Below are 10,106 nucleotides of genomic sequence, written 5' to 3' on the forward strand. Positions count from 1 at the left end.
CCTCTCCAGTCAGTAAAAAAAGCAAGCACTTCCTCCTCTAGACACACACCTCAGGCTTGGAAGGGTTGCTCTCTGGAGCTCCTGCAGGTCTCACTGTAATTATGAGCAGTAGCTTTGTTTAGTCTGCTTGTTTAACTTTGAAATATCTGAAACTCGTTGAAAGCCATCATAGCTTTAGGAACAGAAATGCTCCTGGAACCATGGTAGGGCTCTGTGTAGGGTGATGTACAGTACGAAAAGTGAAAAGAAGATGGTGGAAATAATATGGTAAGTCACAATTTTGTATCAAAAGTAAAAACTGCGTTGTTGTTTGGTAAGCTAACCAGCCTGATGTTAACTGCATATATATATACTCATCAGTATGTTAAATACTGTTCTAGTTATTTACAGAAACACAGATTGTGCAGGGTCTGAGGGCTGCTGACTAACGTTAAAGTAACTGTGTATTCCATATATTTATAAAAGAAAAAGCATTTCTAGGGCAATAACGCTACGTTATTTCCAACACCATTGCAGATTTCATTTCCTTAACACGGAAACCAGAAGTCTGTCTTTAAGAAGCATGTAACTGTCTTCTTATCAACGTCAAATTCAAATAGTTTCTTCCACAGAAGAAATAAAGGAAGTTTAGAAAAAAAAGCAACCCACAGCAATCAAACCAGATGAATTATGAAATTTCAGATGTAAAGATTAGTATGATTTAACAACATCCAGAAAGACCTCAAAGTAACCTTTGGATACAGTTATGCTTCCAAGAGCATCTGCTCCCAGATGTAACCTCTGCAAAACATTGTACAGCAGCACTGGGACACCTTCCATGGCAAACCAGCCATGCACACACTGCATAATGTACTGAATCCCACAAGATGACAATACAAAAAATGTATCTTGAGTGTTTCTTCGGTTTAAAATATCTGCTGTTACACATTAGCTGTGTTGAAACCACCCAGAGGAGTGCATTTCTAGCCACCTGTGGGTAGGTATTGCACAGTCCAGTGTGGAGTAAGTACTAGCTTAATGGGTGCTGCTTGATGGGAAGAAGAGGTTCAGCCTGGGGTAGTCATGCCCACACTGCCCTCTGGGAGTGAGATCTGTAGCTAAGGACCCCCAGCACCAGGTGTGAGACTTGTTTTGGAGGAAGATGCTATCAATTGCACGATTTGCTATGAAACAGTTAGCGTGCATGGGTTTTGATGAGGAGCAGATGAGGAGCTAGGAGATCAGTGGGAATCTGTGACATTTGGCAGTCTGGATGTATCCTTGAATCTAGTCAAGCATCTTCCTGTGTAAGTAATATTCATCCTCATGCAGAAGAAGTTAGTGCCAACTGGGACTCAAAGTGGTCCTATTTTATGGCAGAGGGCCAGGCTGTGATAGCCTTGCTCACAGCAGGTAAACCTTATGTTGTTGAGGCATTACTGTCTTGGGTAGTGCTCTTCATGCTGTGATGTGCACATCAACATAAATACAGATATATCTGTCCCTCAGAGACGGCCTTCTGAAGGCTGTCACCAAAGGTATACCATCATTATTTTTCAAAGGGGTGAAGTGAAGTATGGGAGCATTATGTGATTTTCATGGTCTTACTGGTCACCTTGAGAGATCTGAGCATCATTTAGAAGTGTCTTTCTCTGCCCAGGCTCTCTTAGCCTTATGAGTGAGCATTTCATACAGATTTTATTAAGAATAGTTACTCACTTTCATGTTGAAAAACAGCATCAGTCTTCCCATTAATTCCTAGAAATGCATCTCTTAGGAGTAATGACTTTCTGTCCATAGACTGACTTCTTTTGTCGTAACTGAGAAAAATGATAAACAACCTGGAGTCAATGAAAACTGCAAACAACTCATGAATAAATAATCTCACCTCATTGCCTTCTACCTATCAACAGGTAACTGCGTTCATTAAAGATTTTCAGTATCATTTAGGTACCATCGAGAAGAGACATAATTATTTATTTGCCATAAATAATTATTACTCTATTACCTGCACTGGAAGAATTGCTTCTTTTTACTGCACCTCAAGATGCATCTAAGAACAATTAATATTAGAACCATAGTTGTAAATCTGCTTAATATCTTTTTTTTTTCTAAGAGACTATGCCTAAAGGAGAAATAGATCATAAAAAAATTGCTTTCCTGTCATGTTTCTGTAAGAAATGTTTATCAGGAAAACATCTGGGTTTTTTTTTTTCTGAAGTTATGTTATTTTAAGTCATTTTACCTAAGTACAGCAAGCTATTACATTTTTAGTAAAGTCCATTTTTTCTATTAATGGTGGAATAAGAAGCCTTCTGAAAGTCTTTCCCTTCTTTGTTGATAGTTCAACTTCAAAGTTGATAACTTTGTTCAGCAAGAGATTTAATGATCAAGCATCTCATCTGAAATCATTCAAACTACCAGAGTTTGACTTAAAATGTGGAAGTCTGATTTTCTGCTTAAACTGCAAATATGTGTCTGAGTAGTTACTTTAGGGTGATCTCTGTATGCACAATGACTTGGGCATTGTGGTGACAGTCAAGACAGAAGTTTTGTTGTTCATCTACAAAAGTTATGGTTATTTAGTGCTTTCATTACAGGAGTAACTCTTTTGGCTGTTAGAAATCCATGTCCTGTAAGAAAACCTGAAGAGTAGGGACTGAACTGGAAAGAGAAAATAATAACCATACACAGCAGATAATTCTTTGCAGTACATAGCATTTATCAACAACTTTATGAAACTATCTGTTCTAGAAAAGGGGTGGGATTCTCCTTCTTACTCTACAGAAACATTTCTATATAAATGGTGAGGTTCTGACTGATTTCCTGAGATGATTTATGGAGCTGTAGGATGGCTTTTTTTCCCCAAGGCAGATAAATGAAAATAAATAAATAAATAAATAAAATATTAAATAGTTAAATCAATTGAAAGGAAAGCTAAAAGCACAGTTTCACCTCACTTTCAAATATTTTTTCCATAACCAGTGGACTGGTGACACTGAAAGAGATTACCAAGTGTGTGACTAATGCATCCTAAATCATGACAGGATATTGATCATGTGATCATGTTTGCTTCTGTTTAGGAAAGTAGCACAGGAAATATTACCTCCAAAATTTGTCCACTATGAAGCAATATGTTTTCCCCTCATTTCCGTTTTGAATTTGGTAAGAACCTTTGAAGAGCCCAGGGTGTAGAGTTTTTTTGGGGTATCCAAGAAGTATGATATCTCCCTTCAAAACCCAGAATTAATTCCCTATTAAGAAAAGTTGATGACAACATATTATCAGAATCTCCTTCTGGGAATGACACAATCCCTTTCATGAAAGCTAATCTCTTAATGGAAAAATGTAAAGGTAAAATAATGGTTACTTGAAAACATTCTACATATTAGTTCTAGAGTCCAAAAAAACTCAATAGTTCTCCTCATCACTTTTTGTGAAAACTGAAACGTCAGTCTTCCTTCATATTTATACTGGTTTCCCACAAGTTTGGAAGAAGCACGTGGTATCATTTTTAAATTCAATAGACAATTTCCCCCCAAAACAAAAAAAAAAAGGTCATGACATTTATTTTGGCAGGCAAACTTTTCTGTATGGATATTAGAAAATAAGGTACATGTTCTTTATCTTAGATAATATTTTGGTTATCTCTGTGATTGAAACACACCAATTTTTAGACTAAATTCAAGCTTGTTGGACCCTACAGAAAGAGCTTAAGTAGTTTTTAAGCCAGACAAACTCTCAAGACTACTTGGAAGACAACATGGGAAAATAAAAAGACAACATTTTACTTTTAAAAATGATGGTTTAATCTTTTTCAGGAATTTCATATGCAGCATCAACACCAGGTGGCAGCCGTGGTCAGAATGAAGACATTAAATTAAAATCAGCTGTTCTGACTGCAGGATGTTTACGCCAAATATTTCTTACATAAATATAGAATAGGTTTTAAATAAAATTAGGTGTTCAGACTAATGCATGAAACGACATCATGGCAATGAGGGCAGTATTTATCTCACTAAACCCAACTATGTAACCTGAGTTAGTCATATTAAGATCCCCTAATTTTAATGTAAAGAAAATTAATTCCGTGGTGGGATTGCTCTCATCTTGATCCAGATATCTAAAATAGGTTGGAGGAACTGTTTGGTCAAAACATTTATTTTCCCTTACGCAGAATAGAGCTTAGAGAGACCTGGAATCACATGGCTGGTATGGGGTAAGACTTTGGGAATGAAGTCTACTCTGGGATTATCAGCACCAGTTTAGAGAAACAGTCAGTGCGTGTGAGGCTCTTCTGCAAAGTAACATTTTACTGGCTTTGTGGACTCAAAACTCTGAGGTCAGAACTCACTTCAATGTTGATTTTTAGGGAGTGTCTGGAGGAGCAGAAGCACAGCCCTATCACATGAAAAGGAGGGGAATCAGCTCCTTTACCCTTCTCCTTCAGACCGTGGGATGCCATGCCCTGGAGAGGGACACTTTGTCTGAGTTTAGCACTGAATCTATTATCCTGTCTTTTTATTATTAGGCTAAATCACCACCACAGAGATTCTTCATGCAGGTATTGTGTCAGGACTGGTAAACTCTCAGCTCTCTCAAAGCAAGGACAGCAATGAAGGTGTCAGGTGTCCCACAGCTGGAACTGTGTTTTGCCAAAGCTGAACTCTCCCAGATGACAAACACCTGTGACTTGCTTAAAGCCCGTTTGCACAGGAGCCATCTTTCCCCGCCCTTTTCACTGCATGCCCTGTTTGAAAGGTCACCTTCCTCCTTATCCTTCTCTCTCTTGATTTTTCCACCAGCCTCTTTGTTTTCTATCTCTTCTCCTGATTCCCTGTCTTGCCTTCCTGTCTGGAATGGCTGATATTCTGGGTAAAGGTTTTTTCCCATGCTGTGGGGCATCATTTAAAAAATGATACCCAGCTATTTTACTACTAGAAGCTGATTTACTTGTCTTTAAAAAACATTGTTTCTCCATGGAAAGTGGTGACAGCATCAAAAGTTAAATTGGGGCCACAGGTGTTTGGCAGTGCAGGATCTTTTGGCTCAGTTGTGTCTTTTATCTCAGTAGATTCCCTTTGATCATTGTATGTGTTAGAAGATGGTCCTAAAAGAAGCAGTTTATGGAAGAAATTATACTGAGAATTCACTGAAGTATACCTAGTACACAGAAATGTCACTATAAGGTATTCTGAAGTCTTTGAAATTATAATCACTAGTTAGTCAATAACTGTGAGTTACCATAGAGGTACTGAATGCCAGTAATATCATCCTAATGAAGAGGGAGTACTGAAGGGCCAAATTTCCTGTAAACTGGATATATCAAAGCATTGAGGTCTTTGAAATGGAAGAGTCCCAGTGAATGGCCAAACTCATGGGCAGCAACATAAAACAGGTTTGTACCTAAAACAACAAACAAAACATATAATAGGAGACCTGTGTGTTTTTATTTCTTCTGAATAACATCAAAGGGTATAAGGTAGTTCAGAAGCTTTCAGAACTGCTTGCCTAAGCAAGTGAAGCTCTCGTGGGAAATTCAGTTAGAGATGAAATTCTGGTCAGAAAGAAAAATAATGAGATCATTATAGCAGAGTACAAAGAAACAAACTGCAGATCTTGTACCAGTCAGTGTGGGAGAAGGACGCTGGGCCAGTGCAAGTTATATAACAAGTTGGAGGAGTGGAGAGAAAGGGGCCCCCTCCCAAATAATTCTCCATCCAATGCAACTTTTTTAACCCGAAGGCTCAGTGACCTTTTATAGCTATGGAAACCATAGAACAATGTTTCCCCAAATCAGCAGCAATTTAAGCACTTCTTAGGAAGAGAAGAGACAGACACTGCACCCTTGATTTCATGTGCAACTTGCTTCAACAAGGGCTTGGAGAACTTAAGTTCCTACCCTCTATGCTTTTGGTCCAGGTTTCACCCTCATCAGAGTGAGCATCTCCACCAATGTCCCTGCTGAGTGTATAGGCAAGAGCAAGGGACCATCCAGGGCCATCAAAGGGGATGAAGTCATTGTGATCTGAGGAGCAAGTTCCATACAGAGCTGACAGGGTGTTCATTCACGCACTGGGCAGACTATGCTAGGTATAGATCCAGTGAACTACAGGCAGCTCCTTACATTTATTTCCCCTTTCCTTCTCCTCATCTACCTCTACACCCTCCCCCAAAGATTGTCAAGAATTATAGCCATAACACCTTGAGCAAGAACTGTGTTTTCTGTCTGCTTGTTCAACCTGACTCTGAACTTCTCACGTGCTATCTATGGGAAGAAATCATTAGCATTTCAAGTCAACTGCTCCAGACAGGCAGTAAACTGGCAGTAACTCATAATGGTTGCCTGGAGTTTCACCTCTGGCTGCAAAGGGGATCATTATGTCTGCATTCACCTCTATCCTTTTTGATGAATTTCAGTGGAGTCCTATTTTGAATTTCAGTGGAGTCACACTGCTCCAAACGCTTAATGCTTTCTTGATCCCTGCATTGACATCTGCTGGATACAGGTCTGGTTTGTAGTTTAATATCCTTCAAAATATAAGATAGAATACCAACTGTGTTTTTACCACTTGCACTGTGGAGTATGCTGTCTTGACATGAAGAATTCCACTGTAATTACCTGTATGTCAGAACTTGTTTTGCCCATTTTGGTTCTCCTGCAAAGGTGGAGAGCCCAGCTACGTCAGGGAATCCACAGTGAGGTTTCTATGCCAAGTCCAAAGTGCCAGAATCTGGTATTCCCATCACCTCCAGTCCAAAGAATTCCTGCATTTCTTTTAGCTTTTTTGGTCTCTGGGCTATTACTTTTCCAAATTAGTCATGTGCCTCTGCTACATTTTTTTTTTCTGTTCTATGGCTTTAACAATTGACTTTGTTAAAGCCTATATGAATATTTTTTCTCTTAATGATAGTTTTTTGCATTATATTATCACTTTTGCAGTTAACTCAAAATACATTTAAAATTAGTATTTGTCTAGAATTTTCTGATAAAATGTCCTCCACTCACCCTGTCCCTGGGGTTACCCAGAGTACTCTAAAAGAGGCAGTTTGGAATACATGACTGAATATAAAGTTTCATCAGTATTATCCAATTTCCCCACATTTTTGACAGCAATAATTCATAAAAACCCTAACTTATTTTATGAAGGCCTATGTTTTATAATACCACAAATCACATAAATAACCACATATCCACCTGAACTGCAAAACAAATCTAGACTGACTCAGGAATTTAATCGTTTGTAGAATTAACAGGCAAGTGAATAAATCATTGGGTTTAATTGTTCTCTAAAAAAAAATAAAGCAAGATGAGTTGGGATTAAAGAAGCCTTTGTCATCATGATTATACCACCCCCATTTTCCCCCACCCCCCACCATTTGAGAACTATTCAATCACATTATTTATTCTGCAAGCTCCTCAGCCACTGTTTACTATCAGAGACTGCAATGGATGCTCAACAGTTGCTAAAAATTTTCCAGAGGTCTGCCTTCCTCACCTGGATAAGTTGCATGTCTTCCTTCTTCTGTCATGTATCTGCAGGAAAAACACAAGAAAGTGCTGCACATAATAACACAAGAAATGGGAGCTTCTCCATTTTCAGTTCCCTTAACCTTTAGAGAAGTCTTTTTTGTAGTCTGCCACACACCTACTTCACCTTTCTATAATACTTTTTTGCTGTGTAAAGCTTTCCCTGACACATTGATCCTCACAATATCTAGTTAGCAACAGAACATGCAAAACAAGTGTTTTACCATAAAAGAGACTGGTACTGTCTTTCATCCGGTTCCACCCTTGTGCAGCTTTTGCCACATGGAAATATAATTAATGAGAAGAAAATAGACCTGTAGTTCATTTTAATAAACGTATTAAACTTTTAGTTTTTAAAATCTAGTCTTAGTCTCCAAAACTTAAAGCATATCTCTTGAATGTTTCCCATTCAAAGTTAGTATTTTTTCAAAAGAGTTGTTGAACTATCTAAAAGGATAAACATTCACAGAAGGTTACAGAACAAGCAGAAAATTTGTCTTCTAGGTGTTTATTGTTGTTGTTGGTTGTTGTTTGGTTTTTTAATTATTTGGGGGTGGGGCTGCATTTTTTGTTTCATTTTGTTTTGTCTGCAATTGTTTGTACAGGAGCATGTACTTTTGGAGGCTATTATACTGCTACCATCTTTCCCTTTGATATAATCCTGGCAGTGCTATAACTCCCTGTTTGATGAAACAGTGCTTCGTTTATGCAATTTTTCTTTAATATGGTTATCAGATGGATGAAACTTCCTTTTATCTGGAGGAAAACGTGGAATGGAATGTGAAAAAACCTCCCAGCATATGTAAAAAGTATAAAAATTGAGCCAAAATGTTTTCATGCTACTTTTATTCAGCAGTTTTTCCAGAGTTCTCAGAGAATTGCCCAATCACTTTGTATTTCACAGTCTCCTTTTATACTTACTATAAGCTTTTATAAAGTGTGGGAACAAGCTGAGCCAGCCTGCACCTGCATTCATTTAACTAGAACCAAAAAGGAGGGTCAGCCTTGACTGGTGTTTAGTCATGGAGAGTGCTGTGATCTCAAAGTGGAAAACTGCTTAGTGGTTTGCATGATAGCATGCGTGGTTTATACTGTGATTGAAAACAATCACAGAATGGTAGTGTGTGAATGTGTGAAATAAAAAAACCAGGTCAGCAAAATCCTGGTAATTCTAGTTAACTGAATGGCAGTACTGGGTACTCCTTACCCGAGGAGGTTAATAAAAGGGGAACACAGAGAGAGATCTGTGGAGAATCCCAAAAGTGGAATCGTGTGTGTTTGCAGTCCCATTCCTTCATTGTCAGTAATAAAGCACCGAAGTTTTCTGGATCAAACTGTCTGATGGCTGTCATAGTCAAAGGAGAGGTTCCTCTGTTGTCCGTGTCTGTCACTGGTGATGAGAACTGAGATTCAACAAGTCTACTCCAGCACTGGGTCCACTTTTCCACGCCCAGTCAAGTCACCCTCCATGCACTGCCACAAATGAGGACAAAGCAGTGGTGATGGTGAAGTCCCTGGGAATCCTGAAAAGAGATGTCTACTGCCACTGAAGGTAGTCCTGTGCATCTGAGACTTCTTTGTAGGGCTTACACAGGATTTAGGGTATACCTGCAGCACTTCAGGGAAGGTGGGAAGTTGCATGTGCCGAGAAATAAACCCCCTTTCACAGAGTTGTGAAAGGAGAGGTTATAATACGCTGGAGGTATTTGCTAAAATTATTTCCTACTGAAGAGAACTGTGTTGTTACCAGAAGGATCCCCAGAGCACAGGGTGCCTGTGGCTATCCACAGGCGGGACATCAGGGACTGCAGGTCTGGGCAGCTGAAACAAGAGCAGTCCCTGGCACAGCCGGTGGGACTCTGCAGGGGCTCTCTGGTCACTGACAACTCGTATCCTAAGAGCAGATACCTAACCGAAACATTCCCCTTAGGGTAGAGACCCTCTTCCTAGCCCTGGAAGGAGGTGGACAGGCTCCAGAAAGGGCCCAAAAATGGAGCAGCTGAGCCAAGGGGAAGTGATTCCCTGAGGGAGCTGTTTGATGACTCCACTCACGTAGTTATGTGAGGTGTCTCTGAGTGGGTGAGAGGAATCTAAATATTGTGTGTAGAGTTCTGTGCAGTTTACACACCCACAATACTTCTCTGCAGAAATAACTTCTGGGACTTACAGCCCCACTATAGCCTTCCAACATTTTTTCTCTTCCCATATTATCTCCATGTGCACTAGAAGAAAGGAGCAGCTCTTCAGCTGGCAGTACTTGATAAATTTTCCTCGCTTATCTTTCTCACTAATGAGAGGGCCTTTAGAAGCCATCAAAACCATCTAGGAAGCTGCTGACAAAATGTATTTAGCTTTATGATTATCAGCCTTCTCAACCACATACTTTTGCTACTCTGTCAACTTCTTTCTCGTTTTTCTTGATACTATTCACCACTGTCCTCCAGAGATCCATAACCTAGAATATGCTTTATGAAGGAAACTATATAACCACAGAGATCTTTGATGTTATCCTTTGAGGTGGCTTTATCAATAAGTAGTACAATATATAATGACAATCTATTGGATTGGGTTAAAGAAGTTAGTATGAAAATTGTTA

The 10,106-nt window shown here is 39.2% G+C and overlaps 1 pseudogene; it reads right to left on the reverse strand.

Moving 5' to 3' along the window:
* Nucleotides 1–527: 527 nt before the first annotated feature.
* LOC126648722 (stromelysin-1-like) lies at nt 528–7,577 on the reverse strand (annotated as a pseudogene).
* Between the last annotated feature and the right edge of the window lie 2,529 nt (nt 7,578–10,106).

The sequence above is a fragment of the Myiozetetes cayanensis genome, unplaced genomic scaffold (genome assembly GCF_022539395.1).
Source record: "Myiozetetes cayanensis isolate MyiCay16 unplaced genomic scaffold, myiCay2020 scf5-8, whole genome shotgun sequence".
Taxonomy (NCBI): domain Eukaryota; kingdom Metazoa; phylum Chordata; class Aves; order Passeriformes; family Tyrannidae; genus Myiozetetes; species Myiozetetes cayanensis.